Consider the following 24,328-nt stretch of genomic DNA (forward strand, 5'->3'; position numbering starts at 1 on the left):
TACAATAATAATAATAATAATGATAATAACAATATGTATTTATAGTGTACACTTATATTACTGTAAGGGGACAAACTTAAAATATCCACCATGGCATTTTAATACCAACTTTAATCATTCATCATTTGCCAGTCCCTGTCATTTTAAGCCCCATTTGATTTATGCTGATAGACAGTTCTCAGGCCCCTAACCTACCCTTTTTGCAGATGGGCCCCTTTTGGCGAAATAGATACCAGGAAATGGGGAGAAATCATCTCCAACTGAAGTGTTGTAAATTAGCCCCTTTTTTGGTTAGAAGGGATAATTTATTGTCCTTCATTATGACTTTAAAACCAATTTTAAACAAATTACTAGTTGTATTGTTGCAAAAGAGCATCCCTGTAAGAGACAATTTACAATGTAAGACTTGTTTCTCCAGTGCTTAGCAGTTCATTTCACACTGAAGTGTTGCCGGGGAGTTTCAATGTTTGCTATTGCAGCAATAAAAGTTGCTTTATATATTCCAATTGATTTTATTGCATTCACAAGTGGTTTATAGAAAAGTAGGTGAAGCAATGTCTTAAGACTCGTTCTAAAGTGTGTAATTGCATTACCATTATTTACTTAACTTTTGTTTTGTGATGCATTTATTGACATTTCATTGTCAAAGATTTTGTCAATGTTTTCTTGCTTGAAGATGAAGTGTCTATTGTCTATTGTTTATGATCTTGACATAGGAACTCTACAGATATTCACATGATTCAATGCTAGTCCATGGTGTATATTTGAGCAACACTATTTTGTGTGTTTGTGTGGGAATGCTTTAAGGATTTTAAACTGTCCAAACTATGTTTAAATATCGCTTTATTTGGCACATTTCTGTCATTTCCAATTGTCTCTGGGTATGTTCATAAAAGAATGAACATTTGGTCAAAATAAACACTTAATATGCAATTAAGTACATCAAATGCCTTTTTATGCCCCCGGATCGAATGATTGGGGGCATATTGTTTTTGGTCTGTCTGTCATTTTGTCCCAAAACTTTAACCTTGCATGGTTAAAGTTTTGCGATAACTTTTGAAATATTGAACATAGCAACTTGATATTTGGTATGAATTTAAATCTCATGGAGCTACAGATTTTGAGTGGTGAAAGGTCAAGGTTATCCTTCAAGGTCAAAGGTCAAAAAAGAAATCAAAGCGGCGCATTAGGGGGCCTTGTGTTTCTGACAATCACATCTCTTGTTGTTTTAAAGGTAGAGTGTTCTGTTATATCAAGAGAGGTCCAAATCATGAGGCAGGAAAACTTATTCATTAATTTTTTGTTCTAATATCATTACTGTAGACTATTCCAAATATTGTAATGTTGTTGATAGAGACATTAAATGACATTTACAAATAATACTATAAATTGTTAAGAATTTCCTTAATAAAATTGTTTGCATCATGTCTTATATTATGGAAAACTTATTTTTGGAATTCCAAAGTTTAGGTGAGTAATTACTTTTTGATACAGTATGTGAAGAAACAATGAAAACATATTGTTTGTTACACTAAAAGTTGATTATGAATTATCCACAGGTTTCACAATTGTTTAACATGTTTGCACAGTTAAACTTAAATATATGGAAACTAGGTTATTCAGAATATCATTGCTTAGGAAAGCAATATTATCTGAGAAATATAAACATTTTCTGACTTCATTGCTAAAATTCCATTCACATCAATGCACTATATGTAAATCTCACTTTAAAGAAGTTTTTGATATTTGCACATAAAATAAGATAATTTTGGTTCATATGTTAATGCAGCATCTACAACTCTGTATTGCAGCATGGTATAATATTAATACATATTGTTTGTAGCAAACGTGGGTGCCCTTGCAAGCTGAAAATAAAAATGTTGTTACTTCAATATATATACACGCATTTTTATTTAAAAATACATCAAAGAAAGTGTCTATGCTCAAAGACTGTGTTTTCCTACTTTCATTTTCTAGCTCATCTATTTTTTGAAAAAAAAAAAAGAGCTATTGTCATCACCTTGGCGTCGGCGTCGGCGTTGGCGTCCGGTTAAGTTTTGCGTTTAGGTCCACTTTTCTCAGAAAGTATCAATGCTATTGCATTCCAACTTGGTACACTTACTTACTATCATGAGAGGACTGGGCAGGCAAAGTTAGATAACTCTGGCATGCAATTTGACAGAATTATGTGCCCTTTTTATACTTAGAAAATTGAAAATTTTTGTTAAGTTTTGCGTTTAGGTCCACTTTTCTCAGAAAGTATCAATGCTATTGCATTCAAACTTGGTACACTTACTTACTATCATGAGGGGACTGGGCAGGCAAAGTTAGATAACTCTGGCGTGCATTTTTTCAGAATTATGTGCCCTTTTTATACTTAGAAAATTGAAAATTTTGGTTAAGTTTTGTGTTTAGGTCCATTTTATTCCATAAGTATCAAAGCTATTGCTTTCATACTTGCAACACTTACTAACTATCATAAGGGGACTGGGCAGGCAAAGTAATGTAACTATGACTGGCATTTGGACAGAATTATGGGCCCTTTTTATACTTAGAAAATTGAAAATTTGGTTAAGTTTTGTGTTTAGGTCCACTTTATTCCTACAGTATCAAAGCTATTGCTTTCATACTTGCAACACTTATTAACTATCATAAGGGGACTGTGCAGGCAAAGTTATGTAACTCTGACTGGCATTTGGACGGAATTATGGGCCCTTTATACTTAGAAAATTGAAAATTTGGTTAAGTTTTGTGTTTTGGGCAACTTTACCCCTAAAGTATCATAGATATTGCGTTCATACTTGGAACACTCGCAAACTATCATAAGGGTACAATAAAAGGACAAGTTGCATAACTCTGGTTGTCATTTTAACGGAATTATGGCCCTTTTTTTACTTAGTAACTTTGAATATATGGTTAAATTTTGTGTTTCGATCCACTTTACTTCTTAACTATCAAGGCTAATGCTTTCAAACTTCAAATACTTTCATGCTATCATGAGGTTACTGTACCTGGCAACTTGAATTTTACCTTGACCTTTGAATGACCTTGACTCAAGGTCAAATTATTAAATTTTGCTAAAATTGCCATAACTTCTTTATTTATGATTAGATTTGATTGATACTTTGACAAAACTACTCTTACCTGACATACCACAATAGACTCCACCCAAACCATCCCCGTGCCCTCCCCCCCCCCCCAATCCCCCTCCAATTTTTTTTTTTTTTTAAGATCATCTCACAAATGACCACCACACCCTCACACTATACCCCCCCCCCCCCCCTACCCCCCCCCCACCCCAAATTATTTTTTTGAAACTGTTAAAAAACACAAATATTTATTTATATTATTTTATGTTTGAAATACCGTCATCCTTCGCACCCTAGAATTCCCCCCTTCCCCCCTCCCCCCACCCGAATCCCCCTCCCCCCTAATTTTTATTTATTTATTTATTTTTTTTTTAAGATCATCTCACAAATGACCACCACACCCTCACACTATACCCCCCCCCCAAATTTCATTTTTTTTAACGGTTAAAAAACACAAATATTAATTTTTATTATTTTATGTTTGAAATACCGTCCAACCATCGCACCCTAGAATCCCCCCACCCCCATGTTTTTTTTGCATTTTTTTTTTCCGCATTTTTGGAAAATAATGTAATAAATGTCCACACACCCACACTATACACCCCTCTTCACTCCACCCCTCCCTCCTTTGTGATTGAAAATGAGAGTCCCTTCACCTTTAAAAAGAAAATAGATGAGCAGTCTGCACCCGCAAGGCGGTGCTCTTGTTTAAATATTGTTTTTATAATGACATATGACTTAAGTGGGTTACGTATTCTTTTTGTTTTTTGTAGGGGAGAAAACAACACTTGTGTGCTTATATTTTCTTAATTCCATTTAAGCAAGTTATTTACTATCATACAATGATATATAATGCATTAATGTATAAATATGCACAATGTATTCTAATAATAAGTATTTATTGATCAATATTCATATTCATAAGAGTGATATTTGCAAATAATTGCTTCAGAAAAAAATGGGTACAAAAGATTGAGTGTCTGCTACTTGAAATATCTGAGAGTCCTCAAATGTTTGGTAAACCTTTCAGTGCGGGAACCGGAACACAGAACGTGGCGTCTCATCAGGATCCAAACTGTTTGCTATTCTGATAGAATTCTTTGAAGAAAAGTGAAGAAAATGATGATTTTAGAAATTCAGCAGATGACATTTTAGCAGATGACCAATTTCCCAGCATGCAAAGGGTTAAATCTTTCTTACACTTTTATTTTGGATGCAGAGATTCATGGCAATCAGAAACATGTTAAGAAAAGACATGGAATCAAAATGTGGTTACAGGTATTACAGTTCTGATAGCCTTAATCTATTGGTACTGAACAAACTTTTATGCCAAATATGTTAACTGCAGATGCCAATTGCAAAATTGCAGTGAAAACAACCAAAAGACCTCATTCAAATTTACTGAATCTAGAAAAAATAGTGATCTTCAGTCATGCATAGCAATTTTAAGATTCAATAAAATATTGATTTTACTCTGAAGTAGCTGCTCCATTTTTTTAGGAATATTGTCCAAAAAATCACTTTGCTTATGCTTATGCCATATACCAGTTCCTGTCATAAACTTTGTTTAATAAGGGTATAATGATTATGTGGCTGATTGAACGGGTATAATTTTAAAAGAAATACAAAAGATATCCCATCTTTGCATTACTCTGGAGTCACCAATATGGCCGGGAGTATTTCCTTCATGCATTTTTAATGAAGAATTGATTATTTTAACTTCATTTCCAACTACAAACAGCCATTTATAGCATCGTGAGCCTTTAGAGAAATCCCTTGGCAATGGAGCAAGTGTTTTTTTGGTATTTCCCTCTCTACAGCATTGTGACTCTGAAATGACTTTCAGTAAGAGGAAGCATGCAGCATCAGAGAAATAGGAATTGAAATGATTGGGTAGAGAAGCTGCGAGGCAAGCAATGTCCACTCTTCGGTCTTGGTTGGTAGAAGGAAGGAGATTCTTTGACTGAAAGTGAATTAATTTCCTGGGTTGATAATTGTTATACCCCCACAAACGAAGTTTAGGGGGTATATAGGAGTGAACTTGTCGGTCGGTCTGTCTGTCGGTCCGTATTAAGTGCCCGCTCTCTAATTCAAGTAGTTTTCATCCGATCTTCACCAAACTTGGTCAGAAATAATCGACATGATGTCTAGGCCAAGTTCGAACATGGGCCTTGCCGGGTCAAAAACTAGGTCACGGGGTCACTTAGTGCGTTTTTTAACATTCAGCATGGTGTCCTCTCTCTTATTCAAGTAGTTTTCATCTGATCTTCACCAAACTTGGTCAGAAGTTGTATCTAGATGATCTTAAGGCCAAGTTCGAACATGGGCCATGCCAGATCAAAAACTAGGTCACAGGGTCACTTAGTACGTTTTACTCATTGAGCATGGTGTCCGCTCTCTAATTCAAGTAGTTTAAATCCGATCTTCACCACACTTGGTCACAAGTTGTAACTAGATGATGTGTATAGGTCAAGTTTGAACATGGGCAATGCTGGGTCAAATACGAGGTCACGGGGTCACTTAGTGTGTTTTAAACCTCACCATATTGTCCGCTCTTTAATTCAAGTAATTTTTATCCAATCTTCACCAAAATTGGTCAGAAGTTGTATCTTGATAATGTCTAGGGCAAGTTTGAATATGGGTCATGCCGGGTCAAAAACTAGGTAACGGGGTATCTTAGTGCGTTTTAAACCTCACCATGTCGCTCTCTAATTCAAGTAGTTTTCATCATATCCTCACTAAACTTGGTCACAAGTTTTATCTAAATGATCTCTAGGAAAAGTTTGAACATGGGCCATTCCGGGCCTAAAACTAGGTCACGGGGTCACTAAGTGCGTTTTTTAACATTCAGCATGGTGTCCCCTCTCTTTTTCAAGTAGTTTACATCCGATTCTTCACCAAACTTGGTCAGAAGTTTTATGGAGATGATCTTAAGGCTAAGTTAGAACATGGCCCTTTCTGGGTCAAAAACTAGGTCAAGGGGTCACTAAGTGCGTTTTAAAAAATGGTGTCCGCTGTTTTTTGTGAAGACGACATGCAAAATATTGTGTGTCAATGCGGAATGTGGGAGTATTCGTCACGTCTGTGACAAAGCTCTACTTTGATTTTGACTTGAAAAAGAAAAATATCGGAAGAATACTGTTTAAAAAAGAAAATTAGGTCGACACTTGCATTTTTTTTTTTTGAAGTGTTTGTTGTTGTTTTTAAATAATCTTTGTAAAATATTGCAGTTGTTTGTAGTTTAGTATCTAGAATAGTTGTTTGTAATATTTAACATTACTGCTGCTTGAACATAATTATACAGCTGCTTGTACATAACTATACATAGATATTAAAAAAAAATATTTAGTATTAATATCTTTTAATTCGGTTACACAAGTGTGTTGAAATCAAATTTTTTTATAACATATATTGTAATTTTTATTTATAATGTGTTTTACACTTAAATAAGTGTTTTTTCACTCCAAAAGTTCATTTTTAAAATAACAATAGCCAATTGCAAGTAACTTGCTTGTAATCCAAATACATGTAAGGAATTATAAAATATCACCATTTTTTACCACAACTATAGATATGGCAACTGAAAGTTTTGTAATTATATTTGGTATTGAAACAGTTCATGGAAACAATCTGTGGAAATAAAATGGATACTTTCATGTTCACAATCTTGTAAATTGCTCAAAGGACTGGAAGGTTATTCCCATGCAGCAGAATTACTCATTCCAGTCATGCTTCTGAGTGTTCAGTTTGTAATGAACCTTTCAAAAACAGCTGCCATGTGCTCATTGTTTTCTAGCCAACCTTGTACGGTTACAAAAAATGCAAGTTGTGGGTTACACCACACTGTCAATGACATTTCTATGTTATGGAAACATTATATGGTTCATGGCCTTAAATATCTTTTCAAGTCGTTATTTGAAATTAATTTTTTTTAAGCTGATTTATATTGTTAAACAAAGCTATGTGTATTATTTTAGATTTAGTCATGGTTGTTTAAAAGAAAAGTGCACTTTTCAGGCAAATTTTTGTTTTCCCCTGGTTGGTTGGCATATATAGTTGTCACACTGTTCGTCCGTCCGGTATTCTGTTTTCCGGAGGTTTTTAATTCAACACTTTCTGATTTCGCTCTGATATTTGGCAATTGTGAGTCTACCTACATGACTTACAGATGAAGTGTGAGTTTTGTTCTGGTACATTGATTTTTGGCGAAGTAATGGGCCTTAGGCCGGTATTCCATGTCTCTGCTTCTGTGTCCGTGTCCGCGAAAAAAAGAACTGGTTGAAATCTGTTCAAGCTATTCCATGTATCCTTGTTCGCGTCCGCATTTTTCTTCCGCGTATTGGGTCAGTGAGAAATCGCTTGGTGAGCGATTTTACACGGACGCGGACGCTTTATACGGATGGCAGTCAACATGAAAGGTCAACTTTCAAGCATAGATATTAGTGAAAAAAATAAATTTAGTAAGGGATCACCCTGAAATAATTAGTACGATGTATAAAAGAATACAAAGACAATGCATCAAACATCTGGCAAAGCACAGCCAAAGAAATGTCAATTGATGGCGTTTCAGGTAAGTGAGAATAGTAATATGTCAATATATATTATGCATATTGTACACTCTATAATTGCTTTAAAAAAAAACACTGTATACATTTCAAATAAGATATAATGCTAAAAGATATTGCTATTGATGTTCTTTTTTTTTTGTCTATGCGAGTTCACATATAAGTTTTGAAGTCTGTCTTATACTTATAAATCAGTAATGTTTATCAATATAATTATGCTAATTTGTGACGGTTTCTTATGACAACATGTGTCCAGACTCATGTCTGCGTTTCCGTCTACGAACATGCAGTATAACTGCAGCAGCAGTCATCATAAAAAATGTGTGCTCTTCCAATAACGACATATACGTTCAAGTACCACCACGTTTGGAATGAGCTTTTTAAACGGAAAGGCTAAAATGTTAAGCGGATGCATGGAATAGATACTCCGTGTCCGTATACGAAACGCGGACACGGAGGCGGTCAGCGCGGACACAGATGCTTGGTATACCGGCCTTAGACTTAACAATTTTCTCTAAAATCTTTTGTTTTAATCCATCTGTAAACAATTATATTTAGCCATGAATTAAGCAAGACTTAATTATGATTAAACAAATAATTAGTCTTTTAGCATTAATTTTCAAGTATATCGTTAGGACATTTATGTGAGATTATTACTCTTTTTACAATTTTCTGGAAAATCACAATTTATTTAGTTAAGATTCCTCTGAGAATTTTATGAGCCATATCCAGATGATCCTTGCAGTATTGGTAAGACAATAATGTGTGAATCCTGGGAGATCCTCCCTGCAATTCAATAGACTGGCTTCGAGGCTTTCTTGATGTGCTCATCCAAGTGTTAGGAATTAATCACTGTCCATAAGTCCACACACCATTTGACAGATGACGTATGGGAAAAATGGATGAACCCCGTTGCCAGCAAATTAAAATGTCTTCTCCATATTGCTGGAATATTGTTTGGCTGGAAAAAATGAGGCCAATGTTGTTTTTTCTGTTTACCAATATTAAGCAGGAAAACAAATCTTAAGTTTGTTTGTTGACTGTTAGTGAAACAATCTATCAGACTGTTCAGAAAAATATCTTCCTGATAGAGATTTATATGTTTTTGCGTTGTGAACATTATTGTGTGACATTTTGTTAAATATATAAAGTGAATACAAGTATCACAAAAATATGGTCAATAGAAAGATTTTACAACTAGTTCATCCAAGCCTGAGTGGTTCAAGCCAGCATCTAGAGTGCATCATTGTCTCTCTTTTTTTTGTTGATTCTTCAAGTCCCAGGGCTATGTTAATCCTTTGAAAGGTTAGCAAACACCAATATTAAATTTCACAGGGAACCCTTTAAATGAAGTGTTGCAAATTGCTATTGATTCCTGATCTTGTGTTTTGTCTTCTTGTCTGCAAGGTTATGAGTCAGGCAAAGGATAAATGAGTCGCGTTGTGAGAAAACTGGACATAATGCATGTGCGTAAAGTGTTGTCCCAGATTAGCCTGTGCAGTCCACATAGGCTAATCAGGGACGACACTTTCCCCCTAAATTGGATTTTTGCTAGGAAGAGACTTCATTTAAATGAAAAATGTCATAACATCGGAAAGTGTTGTCCCTGACTAGCCTGTGCGGATTGCATAGGCTAATCTGGGACGACACTACGCACATGTATTATGCCCAGTTTCCTCAGAACAGGACTCAAATATTTGAGCTGGTCTCTGGGAAAACAGGGCTTAATACATGATTTGCAAAACGTATTGTCCCAGATTTGTGTAGTGAAATGTTGGTTTTACAAATGGTAGTATGGATCATTTATAAAACTTACAAATGGGTTAAATGGTAGAAATACAAGGAAAAACTTGTGCTGAAATCGATTTTAGTTTGAAGATTTGGAAGTTAAAGAGACAAAGCACTTTGTAGGGAAGTTTTTAGTAAAAAATTACTTGATCAATATTAACCTGGCCAGATTCGCCTGTTTTGACTTTAGAAGCTTTTTATCTGACAAAATTGTACCACATGATTTAAGCCTGGTTTTTCGAAAGCACAGCTCATTTGTCAGCAAGGTAGTCCTGTGACTTCCAATTATTTGCTAATGGATTTTACGGTTAATATTTTTGGTGAACAGTAATTGTTTCAAATATTTTTAATGTGTGGAACTTAAAGGCCCTCTATGTTGTTTAAAGAGTGTCTTTTATATTAATAAACAATTGAATGTCTAGCATTTATTATCACCACGCTTTTTGAAAAGCGTGGGGATATTGCGGTTATCTCCGCCGTCTGTCTGTCTGTCTGTCTGTCTGTCTGTCTGTCTGTCTGTCTGTCTGTCCGTCCTGGCAAATATCTCCTCCTACACTATAAGCACTAGAACCTTGAAACTTACACACATGGTAGCTATGAGCATATTTGCGACCCTGCACTATTTGGAATTTTGATCTGATTTAGGTCAAATGTTATGGGGGGTTGGGGTGGGGCCGGGTCAGAGATTTTCACTCATTTTTATGCCTCCAGTATGGTGCATTGGCCATAACTTTTGCTATATTCAAGATAGCAACTTGATATTTGACATGCATGTCATAAAAATGAATCCAAGGGAAGTAACAAGCTTTAAAGGGAGGTAAGTAATGAACCTGACAAATGATATAAACAATTTAAATAAATCAAAGCGGCGCAGGAAGGGGCATTGCGTTTCTGAAAAACTCTAAGGTCAAAATACCAAATCCAAGGGAAGTAATAAGCTTTAAAGGAAGGTAAGTAATGAACCTGCCAAATGATAATCTTTTTTTAAATAAATCAAAGGGGTGAAGGAGAGGGCATTGTGTTTCTGGCAAACACATCTCTTGTAATATGTTATTTTACATTAACTTCTTCATTTCTACACCGATTCACTTCAAATTGATACTGAACATCTCTTATGACAATACAGTCAATCGCAATTATGCATGGCCAATTACCAACCCTGGGGTGCCTCCTGGGTCCAATATGCGGCATGGGGATACGCGTCAGCCTCTGCCTCGCCATTTCTAGTTGATATTGTGGTTATCTCCGTCGTTCGTTCGTCCGTCCTGGCCACTATCTCCTCCTACACTATAAGCACTAGAACCTTGAAACTTATACACATGGTAGCTATGAGCAAAGCGCCCCCCCCCCCCCCCAAGGTCAAAGGTCAACAAAAACAAATCCAATGGAAGTAATAAGTTTTAAACGGAGGTAATTAATGAACCTGCCAAATTATTTTATTTTTTTAATCAAAGCGGCACAGGAGGGGGCATTGTGTTTCTGACAAACGCATCTCTTGTTTTATGTTATTTTACCTTAACTTCTTAATTTCAACACCGATTTACTGCCAATTGATAATGAACATCTCTTGTGACAATACGGTAAATCTCAACTATGCATGGCCCCATTACCAACCCTGGGGTGCCCCCTGGGTCAAACATCAGCATGGGGATACGCGTCAGCCTCTGCCGCCTCATTTCTAGTTCTTTATAACTTTGGCAAAATGGTCTTTGTCATGTACATGCAGTGAAGGCTTTTGGTATGTTGAACTTGATGTGTATTAATTTTTTAGCTCAGTGTTTTCAGAGAAAACCCAAGGTATTGTCATAGCCAGCTTGTCGTGGTGTCCGCCATCCGCATCGTGCTAAAACCTTAACATTTTGTTAAAGTTTTGAACATTGGCTCTAAAATCAAATTGCTTCCACCAACAACCTTGAAACTTCATATGTGGATGCACCTTGATGACTTCTACACGCCACACCCATTTTTGGGTCACTAGGTCAAAGGTCAAGGTCATTGTGACCTTAAAAAAAATAATCTGACAAGCTTTCATTTATTCAAAACTTCATCCCTAGCAGAGCGTGGCACCTGTTATGCGGTGCTCTTGTTTAATATTTAAATCAAGATAGATTTGCGTTTTCCAAAAACTGATATATACAAAAATCCAATTTAAAAGATGTGTGAAATCAGTTTGCAGATTTTGAGTTAACATGGACAGAGCACTTATAAGTTTTTATTGAAAATTATTCAACTATTATTAAACAAAACAATATTGTGGCAAATTACAATTTAAAACCCTTGTAATCTCTACCCACTCTGTCTTGTGTGCTGCATTTAGATGTGTGGATTATAGCGAATTTTGATGCCCAATAGTGCAATTGCGATATTGATCACACCACATAATGTGCACTTTTTCTCTGAGGCTTGGACACAAAGGACACTAAATGCCTTTAATGGGGATGTGGTTTAAGAAAGTAGTGTCATCTGACTTGGGATTTTAGGTTGACATTGTTATACTGCTTCATTTCATCATTTTATAATAATTTCAGATCATCTGTTTAAAGGTCGCCTGAGCACGGAGCTGCTGGTGGTGAGCTATTGTGGTAACCCAATGTTCAGTCTACACTGTCATGCATTGTTTTTTTCTGATATTATTTACTCCTTTTTGCACTAGAGGCCTAATTTTTCATCCAAACTAGATGAAGCTTGCTCAGAATGTTTAACTTGAAACTATCTTGGCACTGTTCAAATTTGGATCAGGTGTCCAACAACAAGGTCATCAGGTCAAATCTCATGAAAACCTTGTTATCACTCTAGAGGCCGCAAGTAATTGACGCACTCTTGATGAGACTTGGTCATAATGTATATCTTGACAATATCCAGGATGAGTTCAAACATGAGTCACATGCATCAAAATATAAGGTCACTAGGTCAAAACTTTTAAAATCCTTGTCATGGCTGTAGAGGCCACAAAAAAAACAAAACAAATTTAATGAAAATGATGAAAATTGGTCAGAATGTTTATCTTTACAATATCAAGGCTGGGGTCCCATCAGTGTCGTGTGCTTTCTTAAATAGGCCACGAGGTCAAATCTTAGAAAAACCTTGTTATTACTGTAGAACCAACATTCATGACTCAATCTTGATGAAACATGGTTGGACTGTTTATCTAGACTTAATCACCTGATCAAGTCTGAGAAAAAACATGTTACGATTATAGAGGCCACATTTGTGATGGAAATTCTTGATAAAACTTGATCAGAATATTTTTTGACAATACCTAGGCAATGGCAGGTGTGTTGAAAAAACTAGGTCACAAGGACAAGTTTCAACAAATGGTTTACCTCAAACTCAGATGAGCGCTTTAGGGCCATCACGGTACTCTTGTAATGGATTTTATTGTGATCTTTTTTTTAAACTTATGTCATGAAAAATAAAATAATGTATTAATAATAATAATAGAATAACATAATAATAATAATAATAATATATTATAAATGATCGCAATCTTTATAATAACAACAATGATGACATTGATAATTATACTTAGTCGGGAATGATAAAAATCCTCTGAATTCTTTTTTAAACATATGTCATGAAAAATAAAATAACACATTAATAATAATAATAAAATAACATAATAATAATAATAATAAATTATAAATGATCACAATCTTTATAATAACAATAATGATGACATTGATAATTATACTTAGTCGGGAATGATGAAAATCCTCTGAATTCTTCTTTAAACATATGTCATGAAAAATAAAATAACACATTAATAATAATAATAAAATAACATAAAAATAATAATGATAAATTATAAATGATCACAATCTTTATAATAACAATAATGATGACATTGATAATTATACTTAATCGGGAATGATAAAAATCCTCTGAATTTTTCACAAAGCAATTCCTTTATAATCTTTTCATCCTGATAAGAATGCTTACCGGTACACATAAAAATTAAATAGGCATTAATGCAAAAGCATTTTGCACTTAATGGATAAAAAAATCGAAAAAAAAACATCAGGCACACATCTCCAGATAGCAGGTATATGTAATTTTAGAACATAATTTATTTACCTTCCTGATGATTGCCCGATTATACAGTTAACTGAGGGATTACTGAACACAGTGGCATACAGGATACAGTGGTGATTGCATGATTAGAGAGAAATTTGTTCAAAATTGATTTATTGGAAAGAATGAAGTAAACACAAAAAGTTTAAGTGATGAGTATTTAGCGATTGATTTAAGTGTATACTTGTATTGTTATCTTAAAGTACAATGGTGTAGCATGTGATTAGGAGAGGAGTTTAAAGGACAATATCTCAATTTTGTTGAACTTCATGGGTTAATGGAAATTGTTAACATGCAAGAACTTCTAGAATTGTGTGCATGAAGGCTTAGTAAAATAATGGAAGTAATGACTTTTTGTGTGGTTTGAGTGGTTTGGCAGGTTGGCTTTCGAGCTGTTAGCAGGGTGTTAGATGCTTTTGATGCTTTGAAACTGTCAAGAATGTGTTTTTACAGCAGGCCTCTACTGCTGTGCTTGAGATAGAATTTGCTGCAAGTGAAATGTTTGGAATAACTGTATGAACGTTATTGTGAAATAACACAATTTGCTTTCTGATATTTTTGGAATAATACCTGCCGAAGGCCTTTAATATTCAAACAAAGGTATGTTTAGAATCTGTTTTCTTGTTTCTTTTTTTTTCTAACAGATAATTATGATAATACTTGAAAACAATCACTTTGTATGTCAATACTTAAGATGTTTATCAGTTGAAAACAAAGGTATTTTTCAATCATATACATACAGTGCTTTTTTCACCATTTTGGGAACGGGGCCAGACCACTGTTGTTGCTGTTTTGCTAAAAAAAAATGCTTCAAATTGAGAATAATAGTGTTTTCAGTATTATTTTTTCTAAGGTTGAATTTACATGGATGGAAGGGAGATGAACAAAATGTTGGAAACCTTCAGTTCGGGATTTTAAGGTCCAGTTTGGGAAAAAATATATCCTTTTTTCTATTGTGAATGGGGCCGAATACCTGACCCGATTTTTAACGGAAAAAAACACCGACATTTTTTGTTCTTTCTTTATAGTGTTATATATCAATGTATGTAAAATAATGTATACACTTATAATTTTGTTTTCACAGTTTGCACTTCATTAGGGTTCCATTGATCAAAATAGTCAAAATAAATAAATATATAATTGAAAAAGAACTTCTCTTTTATGTTGCCATATCATACATGTTAAATTTGTCAACTTATTATGATATTGCAGATATTTTATTGTCATTCTATCATTACTTGTTTGTACAAGGAAATTTTATATAGATTGCATGTTTTCATCCTCATTGAAAATGCAATAGGTTTTAAGAAAATCTCTGTTGCAGAGATTTTAAGATATTATGACTATTTAGTGGATGTAACAAAAGATGGGCAGTAAGTTGGTAATGAAAGGCCATCAGATTTCAATGTAAACAAGGTATGTGAAGATATTTATCTCAGCCCTGCATGATGTCAAGGAAGTTCATTTAGTGCTGATTTTTTGTGCATCAAAGAGAACTAATTGTATTCAATTGATTGCGATTGTTTGATGGCTAATGGTTGATTGAATAATTTAGACACAGGTTAATGGTACAGGTAAATTAGTGCTGTCACATTTAGTGTATTTATTTTGGGTTGTAGTTGATTTCAATGTCTCCTCATAACGCAACTAGATTTATGGTGTTGCTACCTGAAGTATAAAAACAAGCGCTAATGGATTTCGTAGATAAATCATGGGGCTCTTTGTGGGTGACAAATTGCCTGTGAATGCAGTGATGCTTTGAAAGTGGACATAGGACAGCTAGAGCGTTTCAATGAAACATAGGGCCTTTACAAATTGCTTAAATGGTTAGTTATACTATTTATGGGCAGGTGGGTGTTTTAATAAAATATCAAAGAGTAAAGAAAGAAATCATTCAAACTTATGTAGACAGGAATCTGAAGTCTGGATTTTTCTTATTAAATGTCTTTTTCTATTTAGTAATTTTCTTTTTCACAACAAAAAGATGTTATGTTGAAGATTGCATTCAAGTACTAGATAATGTAAGTTTTTCAAAATGTTTTTTCTGCTTGATCTGATATCAATGGGGAGCATAGTATCACAATTATATAATCATTATAAACTAATTGCTTATTGAATTTGTATGAGAATTGTGTTCATCTGATTTTCATGATTTTTTTTTTTTTGGGCAATGTTCTTTAATTGTATGTGCTTTTACAACACATCTTTGTGTGAGTTCTTTTATTTAATCACAGAATAAGAATCAAAATATTCATAATGGCTGTCCGGTAAGAGCAGTGGTTGGTAAACCTGTTTCTCACCTAGGCGACCTGGGTTTAAAACCTAGTCCTCAGGCGCATGTGAGTTTTGTTGGTGGTCACCATACTGGAATGGCGTTTTTTCCTCCGGGTACTCCGGTTTCCTAGAAATGCACAAGAGCATTCCAAAATGAATATCTTAAATCAGTAAAAAGGAAAAAGCTTAAAATCCCAGCTATATTTCAAAATTCATCCCGAATTTTGTGAGTCTAGTGAGCAAATTAGGAATGAATGCTGTTGATTAAAAATTATTGTAATAAAACTTCATGATAATTGCTTTTTGTTAATCAATCCTCATAATGACTAGACAAACGTCAGTCAAAGTATAAAAGTGTCCCTCAGACGTATCAGTATTAAAAAATCTTTTATTGCCAATAACCATGTTAAGACAGGCACCATCTTGTTTTTTATTATTGTTTGGTCTGGATCATTTTCATGTAATGCAACCGCTAGTGACAGACTAAATTTTTTTACATGTAATCCAATTTTCAGTATTTTCTATAAAAATTATTGGAAATTCAGAATGTTATGAGCTTGCCAGAAGGTTTTTGTCAGAGAATATTACTTTAATGCTAGTATTAAGTGTTTTATGGAACATGTCAATTTGCATATTATTATTCTGATCCTTTGTTGGGAGATGAAGATTGTTATGAAAAAGCCAGCTTTACTGTTGTTGGTTTTGACAGCTGATGTAACTGAATCAACATATATTATCATAGTTTGATGCTTCCCAGTCAGTTGTAGTCACAGATATGTCACCAAAGGGTTCCAAGCACTGCTGTTTAAATAAATATTTCATGTGTGGCCATAAACAATCGGTACAATTCTTCATACATTGATCGGAGATTAAGATATCTAACTTGTTTGGTATTTGTTGCATTCATCAGGTAATTTTTAGCTCAGCTGTTTTCGGAAAACATGCGAGGTATTGTCATAGCCAGCTCATCCACGTCTTGCTAAAACCTTGACATTTTGCTCTAAAATCAAAGTGCTTCCACCTACAACTTTGAAACTTCATATGTAAGCTGCACCTTGATGAGTTCTACATGCCACACCCATTTTTGGGTCACTAGGTCAAAGGTCAAGGTCATTGTGACCTCTATTATAAAAAAAAAATTCCTCTGACAAGCATTCATTTATTATGCCCCCCTTCGAAGAAGAGGGGGTATATTGCTTTGCACATGTCTGTCGGTCTGTCGGTCGGTCGGTCCGTCCACCAGGTGGTTTCCGGATGATAACTCAAGAACGCTTGGGCCTAGGATCATGAAACTTAATAGGTACATTGATCATGACTCACAGATGACCCCTATTGATTTTGAGGTCACTAGGTCAAAGGTCAAGGTCACGGTGACCCGAAATAGTAAAATGGTTTTTGGACGATAACTCAAAAACGTTTAGGCCTAGGATCATGAAACTTCATAGGTAGATTTATCATGACTCGCAGATGACCCCTATTGATTTTCAGGTCACTAGGTCAAAGGTCAAGGTCACAGTGACCCGAAATAGTAAAATTGTTTCCGGATGATAACTCAAAAACGCTTAGGCCTAGGATCATGAAACTTGATACTAGGTAGATTGATCATGACTCCCAGATGACCCCTATTGATTTTCAATTCACTAGGTCAAAGGTCAAGGTCACAGTGACCCGAAATAGTAAAATGGTTTCCGGATGATAACTGAAGAACGCTTATGCCTAGGATCATGAAACTTCATAGGTAGATTGATAATGGCTGGCAGATGACCCCTATATATTTTCAGGTCACTAGGTCAAGGTCACGGTGACCCGAAATAGTAAAATGGTTTCCGGATGATAACTCAAGAACGCTTATGCCTAGGATCATGAAACTTCATGGGTACATTTATCATGACTCGCAGAAGATCCCTATTGATTTTCAGGTCACTAGGTCAAAGGTCAAGGTCACGGTGACCCGAAATAGTTAAATGGTTTCCGGATGATAACTCAAGAACGCTTATGCCTAGGATCATAAAACTTGATAGGTAGATTGATCATGACTCGCAGTTGACCCCTATTGATTTTCAGGTCACTATATCAAAGGTCAATGTCACGGTGACCTGAAATAGTAAAATGGTTTCCGGATGATAACTCAAGAACGCTAAAGGCTACGATAATGAAACTTCATAGGTACATTGATCATGACTCGCAGATGACCCCTATTGGTTTTGAGGTTACTAGGTCAAAGGTCAAGGTCATGGTGACCCGAAATAGTAAAATGGTTTCCGGATGATAACTCGAGAAGGCTTATGCCTAGGATCATGAAACTTCATAGGTACATTGATCATGACTCGCAGATGACCCCTATTGATTTTCAGGTCACTAGCTCAAAGGTCAAGGTCACGGTGACCCGAAATAGTAAAATGGTTTCCGGATGATAACTCAAGAACGCTTATGGCTAGGATCATGTAACTTCATTGGTACATTGATCATGACTGGCAGATGACCCCTATTGATTTTCAGGTCACTAGGTCAAAGGTCAAGGTCACAGTGAAAAAAACATATTCACACAATGGCTGTCACTACAACGGAGAGCCCATATGGGGGGCATGCATGTTTTACAAACAGCCCTTGTTCAAAACTTCAGCCGAGCGTTGGCACCCGCTATGCTGTGCTCTCGTTAAGATACTGGTACAAATGATCACCGTGTAAAGAAGGCATGTTCCACCCAACACCTAGCTTGTGGTTCAACCAAGAGGTCAAATTTTGAATATGGGCATTATTTAGGTCGTCTAGGACGGTCCATGTCCAAACATGTGCAGTGTGGCACCAATATTGGTGTCAACCTTTTACTGTATTTTATTTACAGCCAGAGTATATGTGACACAATTATCAACATATAATGCTTCAGATGGATGCAAAGCATTGTCTCTCTTAACTGGTACGACATGCACAAAATATTGATTTTTAGCTCCAAGCATGAAAATGGAAACATTAATACTTGGGTACAAATTAGTAGTAATGCATATTAACCCCATATTAGCACTCCAGAAACTGCAGGTTTGTCAGTCTTTTGTCTGACCCTTTCATTGGTCAAAAAGGGTCACAGGTCATTTTCCTGTTTATTGATTGGTTGACATGAGGTCACATGGCTGGTCATGCTCAAAATATGACAGATGGCAAAAACAAGCATTTTAACTTGCTGGAGACTGGAGATTTTAATTATTTGATACTTATACTGATCAACTTCTGCCACTTTGCAATCAGATAGCAGACCTATTCTTCTTTGATGTACACCAGGTTGGTCCAATGGTCAATCTGAAATGTGACCACTCATGCAAATGTGTAAATAAGGACACTGACATCAGATTATTGAAGGAATCCTATTATTTAAACTATCTGTATTTTCATGTCAAATTACAGTTTAAGTGCAAAATAATACTGTGAATGGAATAAAAAATCCTTTGTACTTGAAGCAGAAAATTATTAAACGGATACATGGAAACAGGTGGCCACAAAATGCTATGTGGTATAAATTGTTTACTGAAGCCCTCCTCAACCTGTTGTTCAGATTAAACAGCCTATCCTTTACATTATTTACGCTCATGTTATGAATGAAAAGACTCATCATCGGAGATTATGTATCAGGTACCTTACGGCTGAACAAAGTTTGAAGTCCAGCTTGATTTTAATATATGTCTGGGCACCCTGCAGTTAATTCCAGGTATGCCCATGTTTTTCCCAATCAAAATTAAATTAATTACTGTGCAACAATTTCAAAACACAGGCAAAATAATTGGAATTTCTGTAATTAAAGAAAATAACATCTGCAAGGCCAGTGTCTTTCTTGTTCTATAAAAAAACACGCTAGGACAGATGAACATTTTCAAAACATTTCTTATGGCAATTGAGCTTTCACAGGGAAATTGCTTCTTCTTTATTTAATGTTGTTGCTATGGCAGTGTTTATGGTCTGGCCAGTCTTGAATGGGTTCCTTAATGAAGCTGAAATGTCCACTTAGCTTGCCTCAGGAATGGAACAGAATTGCTGAGTAGTTGCCTATGAACAAATGACCAAGTGGGATGGGCATTAGTGGTGGGTTATATTTTCGAGTACATTTCTTCTGCTGTGGAATGAATTGACCATCACTTTCTGCTATACTTGTTTCAGATAGTTGATTATTTTTGCATCTGAACATAATGTTTTGTGAATGTCAACAAAACATCACAAATGTATTTTTTAGCTCCCCTGTCACGAAGTGACATGGTGAGCTTATGTGACCGTGTGATGTCCGGTGTCTGTTGTGCGTGCATGCGTGCGTCCGTTGGGATTGTATTTGGGTCATCTAGGGTCAAAAACTAGGTCACAAGGTCAAATAATAGAAAAACCTTGTGTAGACAATAGAGGTCCCAGTTTTCATCCAATCTTTATGAAATTTGGTCAGAATGTTTATCTTGATAAAATCTGGATTGGGATTGTATTTGGGTTGTCTGGGGTCAGAAACTAGGTTACTAGGTCAAATAGTATAAAAACCTTGTGTAGACAATAGAGGTCACAGTTTTCATCAGATCTTAATGAAATATGGTCAGAATTTTTGTCTTGTTAAAATCTGGGTTGGGATCGAATTTGGGTCATCTAGGGTCAAAAACTAGGTCTCTCGGTCAAAGTTTAAAAAAAAACTTGTGTAGACAGTAGAGGTCACAGTTTTCATCCAAACTTAATAAAATATTGCCAGAATGTTTATCTTGATAAAATCTGGATTGGGATTGTATTTGGGTCATCTGTGGTCAAAAACTACGTCACTAGGTCAAATCATAGAAAAACCTTGTGTAGACAATATTAAGTTGATGTAGCAAGGTTAGGCAGGTGAGCGATTCAGGGCCATCATGACCCTCTTGTTTATAATACACATATTGACCCATAAATAATAACATAAGATTAAATCAAATCTTAATTAATATTAATATCTGAAAAGCGAAGTGACTTAATTACAATGCATTGTAGTAACATTTTCACTTTAATTTTCTAATTTTTCTTTATGAGGCATTATCAATCTTGATATTCAATATCACTGACAGTCTCTGGTCAACAAGTTTCTCACAATTCAAGAGGTTGATGACATTTCCTTTGCAAAAATGAGATCAGTAAGAACAGTATTTGACAAAATTTAAGAACAAGTCATTTGTTCCCGTGTGATTGGATCTATAGAATGCAGATTGACGTCTGCTGACTCATTCGTACCCATAATCCCCCATGATGGAAACCGTGTAATGGGAACCAATCCTTCAATATTCCAGCTCATTATTCAAGGGAATTTATGCCGCAGTGAGCATTATATTTTGTATTGTCCCCACAAAATTTTATGGGGCAGGGTGCTAGGTCACATGATTGCCTTTTCTGGGGCCTAATTACTTCTGTTCTTGGGGGAAATCCCGTAATTTTGCCCAGTTGTAATAATCTTTGTGGTCACAAATTGATCATTTTAGATGAATGTTGGGCTTCTATAATGTGTTATCCACTTCAGGAATTCTGACCATGGTATAATGCTACCCTGTTTGTTTTGTGGGCCCAACAATTTTTGATTGTGGAAAAGTTTTATTTTGACTTCCGTGTAAAGAATATTTTTAATTTCTTGGGATAATATTTTTTCCATAGGTGAATCTTAGGAAACTTTGAAAAAACTACGTGTAAATAAAGGCATTGACTTTCTCTCTTTCTTTTTTTAAACAATTAAACACATTTTGCTGTTACTGATGTTTAAGACATTAAAGCATTATTGACATGACACTGTACAGTTCACACTAGATCAATTTACAATTCACCAAATGTTAACTGTATTAAAAATATCTAATATTTCCAGTTTGATTTTTCTCTTATTTTATTAGATATTTTTAGCTTGACTATTATATATGAAATATATATAGCGGATCTATCCTACTCACCCTCAGGCGTTGGCTTGCGCGTGCAAATGTTAAAGTTTGCATACCACCCCAAATATTTCCTATGTCCCTTGACATATTGCTTTAATATTTTGCATACTTCTTTACCAACTTGACCCCAACCTATAAACAAGAGCAGACAACTGTATCAAGCATTTTGTAAGAATTATGGCCCTTTTTTTCACTTAAAATATGCATATTATTAATAAATCTAATTGTTAAAGTTTGCGTACCACCTCAAATATTTTCAATGTCCCTTGACATTATTGCTTTCATATTTTGCAAACTTCTTTACCAACATGACCCCAATCTATAAACAAGAGCAGACAACTGTATCGAGAATTTTGTAAGAATTACGGCCCTTTTTATGCCCCCCTTCGAAGAAGAGGGGGTATATTGCATTGCTCATGACGGTCGGTCGGTCGGTCTGTCCACCAGGTGGTTTCCTGGATGATAACTCAAGAACGCTTGGGGCTAGGATCATGAAACTTCATAGGTACATTGATCATGACTCGCAGATGACCCCTATTGATTTTGAGGTCACTAGGTCAAAGGTCAAGGTCACAGGTGAAGGTCACAGTTACTGGAAATAGGCATTTTAAGGATTTAGCATGGTTCAAACAAGGGAAACAACTACCGTTTATACATGTTCTTTTTATTACAGCATTTGCCTCCCTTAAATTCATTTAAAATCTCATTTTACAGCAGAGATTCCAAATCTGACCTGTAAATGAGCCCCTCCTCCTCTCCTCCTCCTCCTCCTCCACCTCCTCCTCCTCCGCCGCCGCCGCCGTTGTTCACAGTGACAAAAAACGTATTCACACAATGGCTGCTACTACAACTTATAGCCCATATAGGGGGGCATGCATGTTTTACAAACAGCCCTTGTTCACTTTAGAATACGCATATTCTTGATAAATCTATGTTAAAGTTTGCGTACCACCTCAAATATTGTCAATGTCCCTTGACATATTGCTTTCATATTTTGCAAACTTCTTTATCAACATGACCCCAATCTATAAACAGTTAAGAGCAGATAACTGTATCAAGCATTTTGTAAGAATTGTGGCCCTTTTTGTCTTAGTAACTGAATATTTTGTTAAATGTTGTGTTTAGATCCACTTGACTTCCAAAGTATCAAAGCTATTGCTTTCAAACTTCAAATATTTTCTTACTATCATGAGGGTACTGTACCTGGCAAGTTCAATTTGACCTTGACCTTTGAATGACCTTGACTCTCAAGGTCAAAAGAATAAATTTTAGTTAAATTTCCATAACTTCTTTATTTATGATCAGATTTTATTAATACTTTGACAAACAACACTTACCTGAATACCACAATGGATTCCACCCAAACAATTACCCATGCCCCAACCCAGAATCTCTGCCCCCCCCCCCAAAAAAAAAACATGGTTAAAAAAAATAAAAAATATTTATTTAATTTATTTTTGAAAAACTATCCAAACTTCCCACTCAAGCTTTTGCTATCAAACTTGAAATAAAATCTTATTAGTTTGTTTTATGTCTTTACAAATGTTCAATAGATTGTGGAAAATATACCTGAACCTATTACCTTGACCTGATTGAATAATTTGAACAATTTCCCCATGATGGTTATACTGTCAAGCACTCGAATAGTCGAGCGCGCTGTCCACTGACAGCTCTTGTTTTAAGATGTATTAATAAACTCAAAGGTTATGGCGTGTCTACTTCCTTTCATTTATACAAAATCATTTTGCCATAATTGAAAACTGGGTGATTAACAAAAATTATTTCAAATTTAGGCTTGGATTTCATTTTTTGAAAGTCAGTAATTCCACTTCTGATGCTTCCAATAATTATTTAAAAGAGAAAAGAGTATTGAATTTCAATTCTCATCAACTACTGTCCAATAACAGATAAAGTAATTACAGACCTTTGTCACATGGCATGATCATGTAATATTAGCTGAAGATTGGGAGTTTCCAACCTGTCCCTGAATAATCCAACCTCACTTAACCTCCAATTGAGCATGGGACTTTCATATCTGATATAGAAAGGTGAGACAGAAAAGTTTAAAACACAAACCTCAACATGCTTATTATTTATGATAGGAGTGTGATGTAATTGATTTTTAGCTCGACTATTATATATAAATATAGTGGAGCTATCCTACTCACCCCGGCGTAGGCGTTACTGTCTGCGTCTGCGTTAGTGTGTTAACGTTTTCATACTACCCCAGATATTTTCATTGTGCCTTGACATATTGCTTTCATATTTTGCATACTTGTTTACCAACATCACCCCAACCTATAAACAAGAGCAGACAACTCTATCAAGTATTTTGTCTTTATTATGGCCCCTTTTCCACTTAGAATATGCAGCAAATGTTAAAGTTTTTGTACTACCCCAACTATTTTCAATGTCCCTTGACATATTGCTTTCATATTTTGCATACTTGTTCACCAACATCACCCCAACCTATAAACAAGAGCAGACAACTCTATCAAGCATTTGTTTTATCCCCTTTTTATACTTAGAATATGCATATTATTGATAAATCTATGTTAAAGTTTGCGTACTACCCCAAATTATATTTCTTATCATCAATAACAATTACTTAGTCCTCAAAATAAATGTGTCCAGT

The 24,328-nt window shown here is 35.3% G+C and overlaps 1 protein-coding gene across 4 annotated transcripts in view; it reads left to right on the forward strand.

Moving 5' to 3' along the window:
• Window positions 1-24,328, forward strand: part of LOC127876261 (neuroglian-like) — a 281,922-nt gene that overhangs the window by 22,472 nt on the left and 235,122 nt on the right. The window contains exon 1 of one of the 4 annotated variants that reach the window (XM_052421348.1): window positions 13,597-14,113. The exons of the other annotated variants lie outside the window; for them this stretch is intronic. The gene's annotated coding sequence lies outside the window, so the exon portion shown is untranslated. Of the gene's footprint in view, window positions 1-13,596; window positions 14,114-24,328 lie in introns of those variants that run through there. 4 annotated transcript variants of the gene reach the window in all.

Source organism: Dreissena polymorpha, chromosome 4, assembly GCF_020536995.1.
Source record: "Dreissena polymorpha isolate Duluth1 chromosome 4, UMN_Dpol_1.0, whole genome shotgun sequence".
NCBI classification, from domain to species: domain Eukaryota; kingdom Metazoa; phylum Mollusca; class Bivalvia; order Myida; family Dreissenidae; genus Dreissena; species Dreissena polymorpha.